Source organism: Callospermophilus lateralis, chromosome 4 (genome assembly GCF_048772815.1).
Source record: "Callospermophilus lateralis isolate mCalLat2 chromosome 4, mCalLat2.hap1, whole genome shotgun sequence".
Classification (NCBI taxonomy): domain Eukaryota; kingdom Metazoa; phylum Chordata; class Mammalia; order Rodentia; family Sciuridae; genus Callospermophilus; species Callospermophilus lateralis.
In genome coordinates, this window is record NC_135308.1 from 92,565,329 (window position 1) to 92,585,071 (window position 19,743).

At 36.2% G+C, this 19,743-nt stretch overlaps 1 protein-coding gene across 2 annotated transcripts in view; it reads left to right on the forward strand.

The window, feature by feature from the left end:
• The window catches only part of Rassf8 (Ras association domain family member 8), a 133,587-nt gene that overhangs the window by 27,324 nt on the left and 86,520 nt on the right, over nucleotides 1-19,743 (forward strand). For both annotated transcript variants that reach the window (XM_076854223.1, XM_076854224.1), the window contains exon 2: nucleotides 18,193-18,295. The gene's annotated coding sequence lies outside the window, so the exon portion shown is untranslated. The remainder of the gene's footprint in view (nucleotides 1-18,192; nucleotides 18,296-19,743) is intronic.

The window sequence follows — 19,743 nt, forward strand, 5'->3', positions numbered from 1 at the left end:
AAAACATTTTAGCAAGCCCACAAATGAATCCTTTAATTCCACCATTGTGAGCCCAGTTCTAATGTTAATTCATCTGCTAATTAGCAAGCTCACCAAATAAAATCCATCCAGAAGACTATGAACAAAATGCCCTCAAAAAATTTGAAGTAACTACTTCTGGTGTTTAGATTTTCTGATCAGAGACCTCTACTCCATGCTGAGCATTGTGCTCCTGGTACCATCAGAGGTAGGCCTCAACCTAAAAACATCACAGAATATCATAGGTCAGAATAGCTCCAAAAATAAATTAAGATATTTAAACACATCCATGTGTTTGACTTAGGTAAGAAGGTTTCATTATTGTTTGTGTATTCTCTTTAATGAAATAGAGAAGTGTGTCTGTTAAGAGGCACATTAATTTGATTATAGAATGGTCTTAATAAAAAGTCATAAGTGGGTTTGTTGTGATGTTATTTATGCCCATGTTAATTAAGCATATGTAGGGCATATTTATATTTTATCTGTTTAGTGCATATTTACATGTGGATCAACCTCATGTAACCTAAAGCCTTAGTAAATTTTAGGTATAGTTTATGTATTCTAAAAAGAAACAAGGCGAAGACTATAACACTCCTCTCCATCCTCCCAAATGTTTTAAACAAGCTATAGCCTGGTGAATGCCATGTGCAGATATTTACACAGTCAGACATGGTAGCTGTGGTTTGGCAGTTAAATATAGATTTTTTTAATAGATGGAAATATTTCAGTCTGTGAACTAAATGTGAGACTGTGCCCTCCCACCACATACAATCATTTCTAAATTTTAATTTAACTGACATATTAGTATTTTCATTCTATCCTCAGATATAAAATGCATTGAACTTTCCACTCTGCTTTCTCATGTTTCATTCTCTACCTAAGATGGTTCAAGTTAAGTCAAAACTTTTGTAAGCTAAGATGCTTCTTTACAAGCTTGGTTACTTTGTGTTATTTTTTTGTGTGTGTGTGAATATCTCCTTGGCATTCCCTTTTTCTTCTGGAGAATATTTTCTTTTGATGTCTGTCCATTTTGTACTTTCATATGTGTAATTTTAAATTTTAAAAGTAAAGGAATTGCTTATCTAGCATGCTTTGGGTTAATTTACTGACCTGTTTCTGGATAGACTTCAACTTCTAGTTGAATTTATTGAGCAATTTTATACTGGAACAGCAGGATAGTGACTATTTTTAAAAAATTGCTCAATTACTCACTTAAAAGTATCCCATGTACTTCTTTTTTTAAAAAAAACTTTTTTTCAATACTTTCATTTTATTTATTTATTTTTATGTGGTGCTAAGGATCGAACCCAGCACCTGGCACATGCTAGGCAAGTGCTCTACCGCTGAGCCATTAAGTGATAAGAAAATAAATTGTTGTTAAAATAGCAGTTTTTTCTTGTTGGCCATGTTAATTAAGCATATGTAGGGCATAAACAGAATAATTTTCTTAGAATTAATGGTGGCTCATAAGCAACAGAATACTGTTTTTGCCAAATTGGATTTTAAGAAGCAGGAACTGTTTATCAGAACTCTTAAGGAGCTAGAGTTTTATTCAGCATAGGAGGCACTTATTAAATATATTCTAGTAGATTGATTGTGATATTCAAATATGCACATGAAGTTTAATGAAAAAAATGTAAACAGGGTCATGAATGGATTAGTATAAACTGATTATTCTGGTGGCATTATTTATGAGGACCCTGGTCTCTCTGCCTCCAACCTGGGAGACCAGAAGGTGGTGGGTACAATAATAAGGAGTGAGAATATAGACACCTTAATGAAGGATTTCATTTTGGCAATTAAGAGGATATTTTGGCCAGTGATTAGGGAATTAGAATAGGTAGAATTGATAGCTAACAGGATACCAGATCCAGGAGAAACAGATTTCGTAGTTAGTACCTCACAGTGTTTAACCTTAGCACATTCAAGAGAGTAGACAAGAGAAAGGTCTTCTGTTCTGTTCTACATGAAGATTACCTAGAAGGCAGTTATAAATTAAGATTAAAAGCTCAAAGGGAACTTGACAGAGCCCAATCATTCTTCTAATTATTCTTTGGATGTGATCTGTCAATAGTTTGGGCACATGTGGTAGTAGTTGAAGACACATGTGGTCGTAGTAGATAACCTTGTCTGTAGAAGTATGGTAAGAAGAGAATAAAATGGCCAAAAGCTTTAGCAGCTCTAGATAAGGAGAGAAGCCAAGAGAGAAAAAATGAGATTGACGTCCTCCCTGGAAACAAAGGAGAAAAAAGAGCCTCAAGATCAGAGAGATGGTCAGCAATATTGAAGGCAAAGAGGAAATCATGTAGGATTAAGATTTGACTCTCTGATAATCAAATAATTGGTGTGAACTTCCCAGGGACAGTGAGGTTAAGTATTGAATTGAGTGTGAGGCATTGGTGATTTTTTTTTCTTTTTTAATTTTCTTTAGTTGTAGTGGACACAATACCTTTATTTAATTAATTTATTTTTATGTGGTGCTGAGGATCAAACCCAGTGCCTCACACATGCTAGACAAGTGCTCTATCACTGAGCCACAACCCCAGCCCTGGAGATTTATTTTTAAAAACAGTAACAGTAATTTTATTTATAACATCTGAGTGCTTGTAGTGTGCCAGGTTCTTTGTCTTTATTCGTTCATTTAAATCTCAAAACTCTCTTGAAAAGTCTTTTTTTTTTAACCCCCCCCCCCCCCCGCCATTTTATTTCTGTGAAAACCAAGGCCCAGAATGGTTTGTCCAAGCTTGCAATGGTAACAGAACAAATATTCCAACCCAGGGACAGCTCCACCACTACTGGTTTTCTACTATTCCATGCTGGTTTCCCTGGTTGAATGCTTAGATGTTCTTTGTAGTGTGGGAGTGATAGATGCAGAGACAGTGCCTTGAAGAACTTCCACAAATCTGGTTCAGGAGATAGATCTACAATACAGTTGTGCCTCTGTTGGTAAGTAGCTCTAGGGAAAGTAGTGGCCAGTTTTCGTATTGTGGGGGAATGAGGAGTTAGGAAAATTCTCTTGGAATAGGTGACCCCTACGAGGTTCACAGTGGTTAAATTCAAGGTGGTGGTTTAAAAAATTTAGGTAACCAGAAGCTGGATTCCATTCTTAGGTCTGTTTCTTTCTTTTTCATTAAATTTTCTAAGTACCCTCTCCCATGATTAAAAACCATTTGAAGCAAATGTAAGGTGTCTTTCAAAGTCTTTAGTGGGTTTAACTTAACAAGATACTTAACCCACAAATGAGAACTTTTCATTCTTTTGTTTGGCTAGGTGGGCCAAATTATGAGTATTATGCTGTAATACTCATAATTATATATTTTCTTTAGAGGAGGAAAACCAAAGGTTCCTTACATAGTCTATTTTAAGAAAAAAGTACATACATATGCATGACAGAATGGTCATTATCATCAGTTTAAAAAAACATTTAATTTAAGAAGTAAATGCAGTAACTATTATAATAGCTTTCTGCATGTGATGGAAAGTATCTTCCTCCTTAATCATTTTTGTGCTTTCATCAAAAGCATTTTGTGAAATATCACCCAAATGGGGAGAATATGGAAATCAGCAAAGGAGTTTGGGAAATCATTCAGGTTCCTTATAAGTGATTCCCTTCTAAAGTACTGATGCCCTCTCTCCATCAGAGGGTTTTGTAGTATAGTTGAGATTATTATTTCTTTTTTATGAAATAAATTTTTGTCACGTTCTTTGACAGCACGCAAATTATAATTTTTTAAACTCAATATAAATTCCATAAAACAAAGTTATTTTGTCATTTTGGATCACTATTGGTTTATTTCCAGGTCTGCTGACTTACTTGTAAGAACATTGAGTAGATATGAGACATGAAGGATTGTGCTGGGTCCTTTCTCCACATTTTTATTTAATGTTCACATTTTGTGGGTACATTTACTTGTTTTCTGAATAACAGGCTTGGGGAGATTTTTTTTTTTTAAGAGAGAGAGAGAGAATTTTTTAATATTTATTTTTTAGTTCTCGGCAGACACAACATCTTTGTGTGTATTTGGTGCTGAGGATCGAACCCGGGCTGCACGCATGCCAGGCGAGCATGCTACCGCTTGAGCCACATCCCCAGCCCCAGGGGAGATTGTTTTTAAACTGCAGAAACTTAACTTTTTGTTGTTGTTTGTAAGTTCCTCTCCATTTTGTGTTGTTGTTGCTGTTTTGTTGTTGTTGTTTTTGTTTTTTGTTATTGGTTCTTTTTAGTTACACATGACAATAAAATTCATTTTGACATAATTACAAAAGTGTGGTATATGATTTGTTCTGATTCAGTCCCCAGTACTTTCCCTTTCCCTCCCATTTACCCTCCCCTTATAACCTTCTTTCCCTCTATTCTACTGATCTTTTTACATTTACTTATAGTTTGTTTTTTTTTTAATAGTGTGGATATACATGATGGTGAGATTTACTGTGGTGTGGTATATTCATATATATACTAGGAAAGTTAGGTCAGATTCATTCCACTGTCTTTCGCTATCTTATCCCACTTTTTTTTTTCTTCATTCCCTTTTGTCTACACCACTGATTGTTTTGTGTGTGTTTGTGTGTGTGTGTTTTGTTTTGCTTTGTCCTGGGATTTAACTCAGGGGTGTTTAGCCACTAAGCTGCATACCCAGCCTTTTTATTTTTTATTTTGAGGCAGGATCTCACTAAGTTACTGAGGCTGGTTTTGAACTTGACAATCCTCCTGATTCAGCCTCCTACTCCCTCCCCAAGAACTTCACTGATCTTTCTTCTATTCTTTTATTTATTTTTATCTCCCCTCCTGCTATTTTTGATTAGCTCCCTTATATCTGAGAAAGCATTCAGCCTCTGACTTTTGGGGACTGACTTATTTCACTTAGCATTAGGAGACTATCTCCTCTTCCATACATTTATAGCAAATGCCATAAAGTTGTTCTTTTGGGCCAAGTAATACTCTATTGTGTACATACACCACATTTACTTTATCCATTCATCTATTGAAGGGAACCTGGGTTGGTTCTGTAGCTTAGCTATTGTAAATTAAGCTGCTGTAAACATTGATGTGGCTGTGTCACTATATAGTATGCTGATTTTAAATCCTTTTAGTATAAACCAAGGATTGGGAATATCTGGGTCATATGGTGGTTCCATTCCTAGTTTTTAAAGTAATTTCCATACTGCTTTCCAGATTAGTTGCATCAGTTATGCAGTGCTACCAACAAAGTATGAGGGTACCTTCTTTTCCCCCACATCCCTCCCAACATTTATTATTACTTGTATTCTTGATAATTCTTGACTGGAGTGAGATGAAATCTTAGTGTAGTTTTAATTTACATTTCTCTAATTGCTAGAGACATTGAACATGTTTTCACTTATTTGTTGACCATTTGTATTTATTCTTTTAAGAAGTGTTTATTTGCCCACTTACTGATTGGGTTATTTGTTTTTTTGGTGTTAAGTTTTTTGAGTTCATTGTATATCCTGGATATTAATGCCCTGAAGTGCAGGTGATAAAGATTTTCTCTCATTCTGTTGGCTTATTTCTGTTGATTATTTCCTTTGCTGGGTAGAAGCTTTCCAATTTGCTGCCATTCCATTTATTGATTTTTTATTTACTTCTTATGCTTTAGGAGTCTTGTTAAGGAAGTCAGTTCCTGAGCTGACATGTTGGAGTGTTGGGCCTGTATTTTCTTCTAGCAGGTCCAGGGTTTCTGGTCTAATACCTAGTCTTTGATCCACTTTGAATTTTGTGCAGATTGAGAGATCAAGGTTAAAAATCATTCTACTATATAAGGATTTCCAGTTTTCCTAGCACCATTTGTTAAAAAGGTTATCTTTTTTCCATCGTATGTTTTTGCCATTTTTGTCTAGTATGAGGTAACTGTATTGATGTGGGTTTGTCTCTCTGTCTTCTGTTCTGTTTCACTGATATTTGTGCCTGTTTTAGTGCCAGTACCATGCTGGTATTTTGTTGTTGTTGTTTGTTTGTCTTGTTTTGTTGTTATTATTTGCTTTTGAATTTTTAAAAATTATTTGTTCTTTTTAGTTTTACATGATAGTAGAGTCTCTTTTGCCGTATTTATGTAAACGTGGAGTATATCTTATTCTAATTAGGATCCCAGTCTTGTGGATGTGCACAATGTTGAGATTCACTGTGGTGTACCATGCTGTTTTTGTTATTATAGTTCTGTAGTATGATTTGAGGTACAGTATTGTGATGCCCTCTGCTTCACTATTCTTGCTTTGGATATTCTAGGTCTCTTATTTTTCCAAAATTAATTTCATGACTGCTTTTTCTATTTCTCTGAAGAACGTCATTGGAATTTTGGTAGGAATTGCATTGAATCTGTATAGTGCTTTTGGTATTAATAGTCAAAATGGTCATAATACCAAAAGCACTATACAATTAATTCTGCCTAATCAAGAATGTGGGAGGTCTTTCCGTCTCCTAAGGTCTTAAATTTCTTTCTTTAGTGTTCTTTAGTTTTCATTTAGAGGCCTTTCACCTCTTTTGTTAGATTAATTCTCAAAATTTGGGGTTTTTTGAGGCTATTAGGAAAGGATAGTTATCCTAATTTCTTTTTCTTCATATTCACCATTGGAATATAGGAATGGGATTGATTTATGGGTGTTGATTTTGTTTCCTGCTACTTTACTGAATTCATGAGCTCTAGAATTTTTCTGGTGGGATTTTTTTTTGGGGGGCGGGGGGTTCTAAGTAAAGGATTATATCATCAACAAACAGAGCTCTTCTTTTCCTATTTATATCCCTATAATTTCCTTTTGTTGCCTAATTGCTCTGGCTAGAGAGAAACTTAACTGAACACGTATGATTTCAGGCAAATATCTTTTATTGTATGAAATTGCAAGTACTGTGTGCTTTACAGATGTATCTATTAGGGAACTTTCTTTAAAATGATTTCAATGCTGAATGGTATGATGATCCACATCTTTTTCAACTTGGAATACAGAAGGCATATTAATAGTCTTAAATAAATACTTAATGGTATATAATATGTTAAAATGAGAGATTAAGAATTCCTTAATAGCTTAAAACAATGTCTTGAACATTAAAATAGACTAAATTTAATAGGTTAGAAAATGAATTGCTGCATTCAGATTAAAAACAGCCATTATGCAAGTGGTTTTATCTTCCTCTCACAGGTGTGGAACTGGGAGAGGTGTAGCTGAAATCACTATGTGGGGAGAAAAGGACACAAGAGCAAGCTTTCACCAGCGCACTGCTAGGGCTGTAGAGTGGTTAGAAGCACACACTGAGGTCCCCAGGGCTGGGTTCATAGCTACATGCCATTTACTAGCTGGGAGACTTGGGTCAAAGTAATTTTTTTAATTGGTTCTTTTTAGTTACACATGACAGAATATATTTTGATATAATTATATAAACATGGAATGTATCTTATATCTTATTAGGATCTCATTCTTATGGATGTACATGGCAATGCAATTCACTGTGTTGTTTTCATTATATGTATGTAAGAAAATTATGTCATATTCATTCCACTTTTCTTTTCCTACCTGCCTCCCTTTCCTCCATTCACCATTGTCTAATCTACTGAACTTCTGTTCTTCCCCATGCACCCCCCTTACTGTGTGTTAACGTCTGCATATCAGAGAAAACATGCAACCTTTGCCTTTTGGGGACTGGCTTATTTCACTTAGTGTGACAGTCTCCAGTTCCATACTTTAACAGGCAAATGCCATAGTTATTCTTATGGCTGAGTAATACTCCTTTATGTATACATATGTTTTCTTTATCATTCATCTGTTGATGGGCACCTAGGTTGGTTCCATAGCTTAGCTATTGTGAATTTAGCTTCTATAAACATTGATGTGGCTGCATGACTGTAGTATGCTGATTGTAAATCCTTTGGATATATATACCAAGTATTGGGATAACTGAATCAAAATGTGGATCATAATATTTTAACTACCCTGTTCTTCTAGCCTGAGAAAATGAGGACACTTCCTATTTCCTAGGATTATTTAAGAGAATTAAATAAATCAATATGCATTAGGTAATTAGGTCAGTGGCTTGGTACATAGTAGGCATTATAAAATTGAAGTTTTGTGCGTTTTTTTCAACCTTGGTTTTTAGCAAATGATTGCCCTGATAGTTATGACCCTTGTAGCAGAACTTATCCACAGTCTTAAAAGGCTGAGATTACTAGCCTCCCAGCATCCCAAGTTGGATTCAGCCCCATCCAGAAGGTAGGCATGATCTTCTTTTACATTCATCAGGTTTTCCTGCTCCATGATCTTGCATTTCCCAGGCCATTGAGATGAGCCAATGCCAGAATTTTTTTAAATTTAAATTTATTTATTCTAATTGTTATACATGACAGCAGAATGCATTTCATAGTACACATATAGAGCACAATTTTTCATGTCTCTGGTTGTAAACAAAGTAGAGTCACACCATTCGTGTCTTCATACATGTACATAGGGTAATGATATCCATCTCATTCTACCATCTTTTCATATCCCCTCCCTTCCTCTTCCTCCCCCCTTTGCCCTATCCAAAGTTCCTCCTTTCCTTCCATGTTCTCCCCGACCCCCATTATGGATCAGTATCCATATATCAGAGAAAACATTCGGCCTTTGGTTTGGGGGGATTGGCTTATTTCATTTAGTATGATATTCTCCAGCTCTATCTATTTACTGCAAATGCCATGATTTTATTCTCTTAATGCTGAGTAGTATTCCATTGTGTGTGTGTGTGTGTGTTTGTGTATATCACAGTTTCTTTATCCATTCATCTATTGAAGGGCATCTAGGTTGGTTCCACAATTTAGCTATTGTCAATTGAGCTGCTATAAATATTGATGTGGCTGCGTTACTATAGTATGCTGTTTTTAAGTCCTTTGGGTATACACCAAGGTGTGGGAGAGCTGGCTCAAAAGGTGGTTCCATAGGAATCTCCATACTGCTTTTCAGATTGACTAGTCCCACCATATACTTAATGTCATTTGTCGTTTCTTAATAGCTGCCATTCTGAAAGGAGTGAGATGAAATCTTAGTTTTGATTTGCATTTCTCTAATTGCTAGAAATGTTGAACATTATTTCATATATTTGTTGATTAATTGTATATCACCTTTTGAGAAGTATCTTTTCAGTTCCTTAGCCCATTTATTGATTGAGTTTTTTGGGATTTTGGTGTTAAATGATTTGAGTTTTTTATATCTATCTGATGTGCATGTGGTAAAAATTTGCTCCCATTCCGTAGGCTCTCTTTTTACCTCATTGTTTCTTTTGCTGAGAAGAAGCTCTTCAGTTTGAATCCATCCCATTTATTGATTTTTTAAAAATATTTTTAGTTGACAATGAGCCTTTATTGTATTTATTTATATGTGGCGCTGAGAATCGAACTCGGCCCCCACCCCTACCATTTATTGATTTGGGATTTTATTTCTTGCTCTATAGGAGTCTTGTTAAGGAAGTCAGGGCCTAATCTGACATGATGAAGATTGGGCCAACTTTTTGTTCTATTAGGTGCAGGGTCTCTAGCCTCTGGTGTAATTCCTAGGTCCTTGATCCATTTTGAGTTGTGTTTGTGCATGGTGAGAGATAGCGGCTTAATTTTATTTTGCTGCATATAGATATCCAGTTTTCCCAGCACCATTTGTCAAATAGGCTATCTTTTCTCCAGTATATGTTTTTGGCACCTTTGTCTGGGATTAGGGTGTTTGCTGTTGTCTGTACTACTTCCATAATGCATAGAGGTCAAGGCCAGTTTTCTCCTTAGAGCCTTGATTCATGCAGTATGCATGACTTCACTTTTTTTGGGTCCGCTGGACTGTCAGGCCGTAGGGGTTGCATATGTCTATGTGAGACCCATGGTGAGTAGGCTTCCCCCAGCTTCTGAGTCACTCAAGGTCATTCTGCTTCTTCTTTGAGCACCTCTGTTCATTACTCCTCTTACCTCAGTTTTTATCTAACGTGTGTAGGATTAGACATCTAGTGACTTCTTCCATGTTTCCTGTCTGACCTGGTGTTTCCAGTGATCATTGGCATCTCATGACACTGACAATGATCATTACTTGCTGCCTCTCCTCCCCTCTTTGCTTCCTCTTGTGTTTACTTTAATTATTTTTCTTCCTTTCTTTCTTCCTCCCTGATTTATTTTTATGCTCTGACCCTTTTGTATTTCTACCATTTTTCCTTTACCTGAGGCAGGATCAGACTCAACTTTTTGAGAAAACGCTAGGCAGTGAGCATTCATGACAGGAGCTAATCTAATCACACTATGTAAACTACATTCTTGCCTCTCAGCTTTTGAATAGCCTAAGGCTAAATTTTAATCAATACCTTATGCTTTCAATAAGGAGAAAGAGTACATGAAAATTGAACACGTACTATGGTACACTGTAACTCCAGGAATGATCTAAAGGCTTCCATTCATTCAGGCAGGGTGGCAGGAAATGGTAAGGTTTCCGAAACAGGTAAAGTATAAACTATATGAATGCTTGGCTTAAGTGGTAATTAAATCTAAATATATTCTTTTCTTTAATATGTTAGCTTTTTATATTGCTTATGCTTTTCTTTGAACTGAAATGAGGACATTTATCAAAATTAACATACATCATGAAGCAGTTCCATTTAAGAAATAAGGTAATTACTTAAAACATAGTTGAACATTCCAACATAGTACAGTAATTTTCTGTTGACCAGTAGAACATTCTTTATTGTTTGTGTATATGTGTGTGTGTGTGTGTATACACATATTTTTAAACATATATTAAAGATTTTCTGTCAGCTGTGATTTTACAAGGAGAATGAAAATCATTGTCATTTGAAATTAATCAGTATTATTTTTAAAAATGAAGTCCTTCCTAACATTTGAACTTACCCTTCTTTGTGGAATTTTAAAATAGTTTTCTGAGACCATTAGGGGGAAAAAATGGGACAGTTTTAACATCTATGCAGAGACAGCATGTCAAAACTGTCAGGTATTTACAAGCAATTTTAAGATTTTTATTGTTGTCTCAATTCTATTGAACAGATGGTTAATTCACACAGTAAAGCTGGATAATCAAATCCCATGATCCAAGAAGAAGTTAACTAGAGCAATCTAGTATTTAGAAAATTTTCCAGGACAACCAGGGGGTGGTGACTGTAATCAACATTTGAAATTTCATTTATGTTAATAAAGCTATATAACATAAAGCTACAAGCTTGTTTGTTTAATTAGAATTCTTTTTTTTTCTTTTTCACTTAAAAAAAGTAGGACCACATCTCCCAAATGCTCGTTCTTTTCAGGGGACTGGGGTAAGAAGAAAGATTTCATCAGCTAGCCTCACTTACAGCTGCTTCAGGAAATGGCATGAATAATACCTGCTGTATAAGGACCTTCCTCCTTGCCTTCCCAAGTTGAATGTGCCAGATTCCTCATTTGTTAAGTGTGCTAGGTGCTGGGACCATAAAGAAGACAGGGTTCCACGCACAGTAGAGGAGTGAATCTTAACAGCAATAGCACAATGTGGAAATCACCAGAGACACTTTTTGTCTTTTCTGGGAAACTATATCTTTAGGAGCATGGGTTACACCTCCTGGTTAAACTTTTGTGTTTTATTTCACTCAAGTGAAAAACTAGTTAACTTCTTTGAATTTATCCTCTTCTTAGAAAGCAGCTCTTTGAGGGGTATATGTATCTCCCCACATCCCTCTGCAAACATATTCTTTGTCTCCAACAGAACCTTATACTTTCAATGATAGTAAAAAAGCCTTATGATGTTTCCTTTATGGAAGGTTCCTTCTTTCTCATCTGTTCTTCACATTCTTTGTCTCCTAAAATTTTCATCAGTTTGAATGTTTGCTCTGAACACTGATTTCTAGCCATGTGGGGTTTGGGTAGGGGTGAGTCGGGAGGGGTGGTGTGTGTTGTTGTATTATATTCACTGTACTGCACCAGTGACATACTATTTTTATTATGAGTGCTTGTTTGATGTAACCCTTTAATATGTCCTGGTATCACATCTGACTGATACATATTTTGTAGTAAAACACAGTTACTATTCATGTGGTTTTGTTTGTCTTAATCTATATGTATTTACCAGTTTGTGTGTTTTTCTTTTTTTCCCCTTCTTTCCTTCCTTCTTGATTCAAATTGGAGTAATAAATCGTAAATAAAAGACACCTAGATAATTTGATGAATACTAATCAAAACTCTGAAGTTGGTCTTCTGAAAATAACTCTCTGACAAATGGGATATTGAAGTATTAGCCTGAGGGGGGCTGGGGATGTGGCTCAAGCGGTAGCGCACTCACCTGGCATGTGTGCGGCCCGGGTTCGATCCTCAGCACCACATACAAACAAAGATGTTGTGTCCGCTGTTAACTAAAAAATAAATATTAAAAAAATTCTCTCTCTCTCTCTCTGTCTCCTCTCTGTCTCTCTCTCTCTCTCTCTCTCCCCCCCACTCTCTCTTTAAAAAAAAAAAAAAAAAAAAGAAGTATTAGCCTGAGGAAGGAAACCCTATACAAATAATCATTCTGTAGCTTATCTGGTAAAGTTTAGGAGTTGCATCTTTCAGATCTATTTAACAGAAAGGATTACTTAGTGTTTGAACAGTAATTGATCATATCCCTGTCTTTGTCTTTGTCTCTGCTGCTTTTCTTATTTCTTAGTGACATTTAATAATGAATAATATCAATGGGGATGTATTTCAGTTAATTGTGGTTTATGGACAGAATATGAGCCAGAGAGGGAAGGTTCAGTAAAGAGTGTGAATTCTAAAAGCAGCAAGAGATAGGTGAATTAACCTGGGATAATCAGAAACTGAGTTCAAATCAGGGCTCTCCAATTGACTAGCCATATAATCTGAAAAGGTACTAAATCTTTCTGAAATCTTATATTTCCTCATCTTTAAAATGGAGATTGTAGGATATACATTCACTGCATTGTAAACAGTGTCTGAATTGCACATAAAGTGGTGCCTGGGACTAATTTTCTGAGTATATATTGTTATTCTCTAACACCAGTAACTGCATTCTAATCAAGTTACTCAATATTTATGATCCTCAAGTTTGTCATCTGAGTAATGGGACTATTTATATTAATATGAAAATACTAGAAAAATGTGTAGCCACATACAAATACGAGGGACTATTTTATGAAGGCTTCTTGGATACCCACGAGTTGTGATTTGTCTCTTATTTGAACTTATTATAGCTTATTCTCAAGTCCTTTGTTGCTTACCAAATATTTATTTGGTGTTATTGTTACCAATTAGTCTAGTAATACTAGATATTACGTCTCACAAATATTGCACAGTTATTAGAAAGAAATTCATATCTTCATCTTTCTATTTTTAAATATGATAAGGCCTTGGTAAATTTTATTATGTAATTAATTTTTGTTATTTTCATTGCCCTCTGCTTTTTAGATTCATATAGCTCATAACATTATAATGGACTTATTCTCACAGAAAGTCAAGGTATTATTGTTATATCATTTTATTGTGTTAATATTTCACATGGAATATCTAAAACCTAAGATTTCTTTCTAACATTGTTTATTGCTTTTAGCAGGATGGCATTGTCTTTGAATGTACGTTATTAAGTTTTTGTGTCAAAAGGGGGAAGGAAAAACTGGGCATGGTGGCACATGCCTCTAATCCTAATGGCTCAGGAAGCTGAGGCAGAAGGGTTGCAAGTTCAAAGCCAGCCTCAGCAATGGCGAGGTGCAAAGCAACTCAGTGAGATCCTGTCTCTAAATAAAATACAAAATAGGGCTGGGGATGTGACTCAGTTGTCAAGTGCCCCTGAGTTCAATCCTCAATACCCAAAAAAAAAAAAAAAAAAAAAAATTAAGATTATCACTTACAAAAATAAGGTACCACACCTTATCTATAGTTTAATATTCAGAATTCAGATGAATTTTTTCTTCTCAATAAAAATAAATTTGCTGTTTGTTTTAAAACTTTCCAAGCATAGTGGAGTCACAGAATAGACAGTTGTTCATTTCCTCCAAAATTTCTTAGATTTTTTTCTTATCTAATTTTTTTCTTATCTGACCTATAATATTTGAACAACCAGAGCTATGAGTCTTTTCTCATAGAAAGAAATGCCACTGCTGTCCATGGATTATCATTCCTTGTGGACCTACTTTGAAGTGAGGGGACATACCTAACAACTAATAAGCAGTCATTAAGAGACATCTATCAGGATATGAAGGGCTTGCATCTTTTACCTCTTTCGTAAAAATGGAAGGAAAAGGCAGAACTCCTTGGAAACTGGAATTTATTTTGCTTGAGTTGTACTTGAACATTTTGTTGGCATTTGTTCAGTGTTTAGGAATTACAATAACCCAATATTGTATTAACATCAATTACTTCTACTTGCATTCTTATAAACTAATTTAAATGAAAGTTGTGTGGGTGGTAATAGTGTATGTTATTGCTGCATAACAAGTTGCCCCAGACTTAGAGACTTAAAACAGTACTTTTTAAATCTTGTCTAGTTTCTTTGATCAGGAATTCAGGAATGGACGAAGGATCAGTTTCTTTGATGAGATACCAGTCCAAATGCTGTACCAACTTGTACAGAGGCTATATGAAGATTTGACTAGATATGGACAATCTACTTCCAAAGTGGCTCACCCCCATGCCTAGCAAATTAGCACTGGTTGTTGGCAGGAGGCCTGAGTTCCTCACCACGTGGATATCTCCCTAAGTCTGCTCAAACATCAATGTAATATTGGCTGGCTTATCTTAGGATAAGTGATCAAAGAGAACAAACTAGAAGTTGCCATGTCTTTTATGACATCATTTCCACAGGATCCTATATATAAGTGTTTAATCAATGTGTGACTATTCTTAAGTTTTACTAAAAATAATGTAATTATTGGAATACCAAAGTTTCTCATTTTTCTTTCTTTACCCCAATTACACATTGATTATTGGTCTCTACTATTTGCATGACACTTACCTATTTCTCAGAAACATGATTAAAGGAGAATTATATCTAGTTAAAAGAATCATTTAGCTTAGTAGGGCTTTCACTGAGGATAACCTCAGTACCTCCATTCTATAAAACCCTCTGAATTTATCAAGCCTTCAGTGAACATTTATTGAAAAACTCTTTAATATGCTAGGTATTGTGAATGCCGGTATCAGTACAAAAATATACAAAAAATATATTTTATGCTAAATATGATAATACTGGTACAGTTGTTGAAGCTCATAGATTCACATTTTAATTTATTTTAAATTTAATTCCTGTATCCCCTGTATATTAGTGGCATAGCTTTTCTATTTCGTTTTCTGATTATTCCCTTGTTACAGCTTACTTACCTCATTGGATTATTGTGAGTATTCAGCAAACAGTGCCAGTGAGTACCAAAGGTAGCTACTTGGTAATACCTGGAGTGATTAATTTGGATGAGGGAAGGTTTTCAGGGACTGGTAAGAAGACATTTGAGCTGTCTCTCGTAGAGTGAATTGGAGTTTAGCCATTACAAGATGATGATCCTGTTATGAGATTCCAGTGTGGAGTTTGAGGCTGGAAGCTGTGCGGTAGGAAGGCAGGGGCATGCCTTGTGGTGACTTCAGGAGAGCAACTGTAGATGAGCTTTCACAATGACATGAAAAGATGTAAAAGGTTTCCTGTAGAATATCCAGCACATCATAAATTTTCTGAGTGTTTCCCCAATTAAATTTCTGGATTTTTATTGCCTTCTTAAGTACTATCCAAATTGCTAAGCCTTATATGTGTTTGTGGTTACAAAATTTTGTCACTAGAGTTACCAAAAAAGTTACACCACTCCTTCAAAGCAGTTGGAACCTTTTCATGGAGACTTTCTTTTTTTTTTTTTTTTTTAAGAGAGAGAGAGAGAATTTTTTAATTTTTTAATTTTTTTTTTTTTTTTTTTGGCAGACACAACATCTCTGTTTGTATGTGGTGCTGAGGATCGAACCTGGGCCACATGCATGCCAGGCAAGCATGCTACCGCTTGAGCCACATCCCCAGCCCCTCATGGAGACTTTCAAAAGCAATTGAATGATAGGATTTGGTCTTTTTTGCTTGGTTTGTTTCTATGAAGTGACCTGACTGAAAGATGAACTGTGGGTGTATTAGTTAGGATGCTTGTAGAAATCAAGGAGGAGACAATTAGTGCCTCAAAGAACTGGTGGGGGGACAGGTATATAAGAGCCTAGTTCCACTCTTTCCCATCAGATTTGGCATTTCTCATGGGCATCCTACAGCACATTCCTGGGACTCTAGCAGAACTAATATACCCCATCCCATCCCAGAGAGCCTTGACTCATTTGGAGTTTTGCATTGTAAATCTAAAAAGGAATGCTGTTAATCTCAGGATATGTGTAAATTGGTATGTTTGGGATTATATATGAGGGAGTAAGCACCATATCTTCTTTCCCTTAAGTGTCTGGCTTTAATGATAATTTTATTTTGTGAACAAAATAAGCTAATGATTGTCAGTTTTAGAAACTCCCTTCTCAGTTGCTCATTCCCAACTCCCAGACCTTTTCTTAAAAACAAAACTAAAAAGAGATGAGGCTTTAGAGGGAAGAGAAAAAAAAAGTGGGAAGAGATTTTGATTTAGGTAAATAACAATACTTTACCAGTGAGCTAGATTCCAATAATTTCCAGGCCCAAGAATGGGAGTTAGGGTGGTTGTTGATCTACTTGGCCTCTTCTTGAATACTTCCAAATTGGCCATACAGTCATCTCTCAGCAGGCTTAAACCCTCCCTTGTTTTTTGGATGCCACTCTCCTGGACCCGCCCTCTTATCAAGCACTTGGTCCTCAGAAGTGTGAATGGCCTGTTTCCTTTGGAGGGAATGAGGTTATATGAAGGCTCTCTGCTAGCATCTGGCACATTAGGATGAAAAGGAATTCTGTGGTTTCTGTAATATCTAATATGCTTAAAGCCTGTTTATTATCATTAGGGGGAAAATCCTGACTACTACTCTCTTTTTCTTTTAAAAGAAACGTGGGAGCAGGCACTAATAGACCCTTATTACATCACAACTGTAACACTATATACAAAATAATCAGGAAGCAAATGGCATTTTTGTAGCAACTATTAAGTTATATGAAGTGTTAGTCTAGTAAGGGATTTGGAGACAGTGTCTCCATCTGGGAAAGTAGCAGCTGTCCAGGGAGAACCTGGCTATGGAAAGGCAAACTGCTTGCTGACTGACTTCCCCCTTGCTCAGTGATGTTTGAAATTTATGTATTTACTTCAATTTTGCATCAGATTAATGTCCATCAGTTCTTTTTCCTTAAGCTATTTCTAATTTAATATTTCATATCATTTTATGACTAAGAATTTAAGAATTGAAATACTTTTAGGTAGTATATTCTATTCATAATAAAAATTGTTCAGTGTCTTGTATTTTTAAAAAATGGTTGATGGAAGCTGGTTCTGTTTCTAAAGTAAACTTTCCTATAAATAAATGTAGAAACATCTGTGGAGAGCATCGTCTGAACGTGGCAGACATATGAATTGCGTCAATTCCCATCTTGTGGCCAAGATTTCTTCCCTAGGCTTTCTTTATAACTAACGTAGTGGCAGAGCTTTACATTCTCACAGCATTAGGCAACAAAGTGGTCAAGAGAAGTGCAAGTTGCCCTCTTTTTTTTTTCCATTTTTTTAATTTGTTTTAATTAGTTGCCCTCTTCTTAAGTTGGGTAGTGGTGGTGATGTGTACTTATCATGGAAAAGTGTGGCATGTTTCATTTTTGTTTGTTAGGACTGAAAACCTGAGATGTCTACTCCAGCTTGATTTTTAGCTCTGGCTTTAGGCAGTTTTCCAAATGTCTAACTGCTTACTACTTTCAAGAAATTGTGAAATTGCAGGGAGCTTTGGTCAGGAGAAAAAGAAGGCCAGAAACCTTCCTAGAACAGTACAGTCCATCTAGTGACCTTTTTAAAGTAACAACTGAAATTCCTTTTTCAAAGGGGCAAAAATGATAATTGAAACCAAACAGAAAATAAACCCATTCCACAAGTGGTGCCATTCAAATGACCAGGGGAAGGGGATGTGGAGATGGGGAGGGTAGAAGGAAAATTATCCCTGGGAATGTTATTTGAAGCTCCAAGCTTGTATATTTTGCTCTTTGATAGTTGTGAGTTAAAATGGGGTGATTTTGCATTTTTAAGATTAAAAATTAGCCAGGACTTAAGACCACTGTGTACCTTTTCAGGTGCCTGTGTAGATCCTCCCAGAATATCTGCCTGGTGCTGTGCTGTGCCCTTCCTCAAGACTACCTCATATTGGCTCTGGCTCAGAGATTCCTGTGTGCTGAGGTGAGTCAGAAAACTTGTACTCTTTATACGCATCCTGGAAGCATATTATTTTTTCAGTGACATTTATAGGTGTATTCATGGGGGAACTCAGGAATCATCATTTCTAAGATGTTTTAATTTGAAAAATACAAAGTATAGTTAGTAACGGTTTTGCCACCATTATAGAATTTTTTGTTCTAAATTTGTGATGACACTAAAAGCATCTTGAACCCTACACCATGCTGTAGGGTTCAAGTTTCGAGTTTGAAACAGAAGTTTTTGAGGTGGTATACTGCCGGGTTTCTGTTCTCTCGACTAAAAGGCTCAGGGGTCACTCCAGTAAAACTGGGCTGACTGGGCTGCGCAAAATAACCACACAAGAGACACAAATATCTTTTTGTTTGGGGTCGCTGTGAAGGCTCCTCTGACCTTAAGGGTCCGCAGGAAGAGAGAAAGTGTCGGGTGCTGACCCCTTTTATTGAGGAGAAGTTATTTAAATGAGGCAAGGGGTCAGGTTTCAGGGGGCTGAGTCTATCTTCATGATGTCCACTGTCAGCAGGTTGACTGACACCTGGGTAGGCCACACCCAAGGGCACAGTAAGAGAAGGGGACACATACAAGGCACTTCCATGGAAGATTCTATCCTAAACAGGGCAAGGGGTTATATTACAAAGGAACAGGTGAGCATAGCTTCACCCATGGGGCTGTAGCAAGACACACTCATGCACGAGACACCGACCCTTGGATCCAAGAAGGGTGGGGAAAGCTCTGCCACATTTCTGTGACTGAGCTCCTCAGCACCCAGCCGGGGAGTATGACTCAGTCATGTGTAAAGTTGGTCTCCCACAGTATACCACTGCTTTTGGGCTTTCTGAACACTTTTATACTGATGTTTTGAATTGGTGGTCTCTTCAAAAGCAGAGAAGTGTTATGAGCAGGGAAAAGTTAGAAATCCTTAATGGGTAACTTTTTTTTCTTATGATTCTCCATGATAATTCTGAAATATCCTGTTCTCTTCACTAATGGCTACAATTGGCTTCATTAAGTAAAAGGGAGCACAAAATCTCTTTAGGGGAGGATGTACAACCAAAATGTGTTTCACTTGCTTTTAGTATGCTTGCTGTGTGTGATCTCTTTTCTCTTGAACATTGAAGTGACTTATTGGTCCCAGAAGGGAAAAATAATTTGACCTTGTTTATACGAAGTGAATCATGTATGAATAAACTGTTCACATTTTATAGGTGAATAAACTCTTTAAGGGTACCAACCAGTGTGCTATCTCATAAATTCCTTAGCCCCTCATTTGTAAAAGCTGTGTGCTTACATTTGATGGCTCTCAAAGGCCTCACATAAATTAATCTCCTCATGAAATAAAAAAATAATAACTTTAAGTCTTCAAGTAATTGTGAGATTATGCAGAGGGACTGAACTCTGAACTGTAGGTCTATATCCTTACTGGTTCAGTTCTT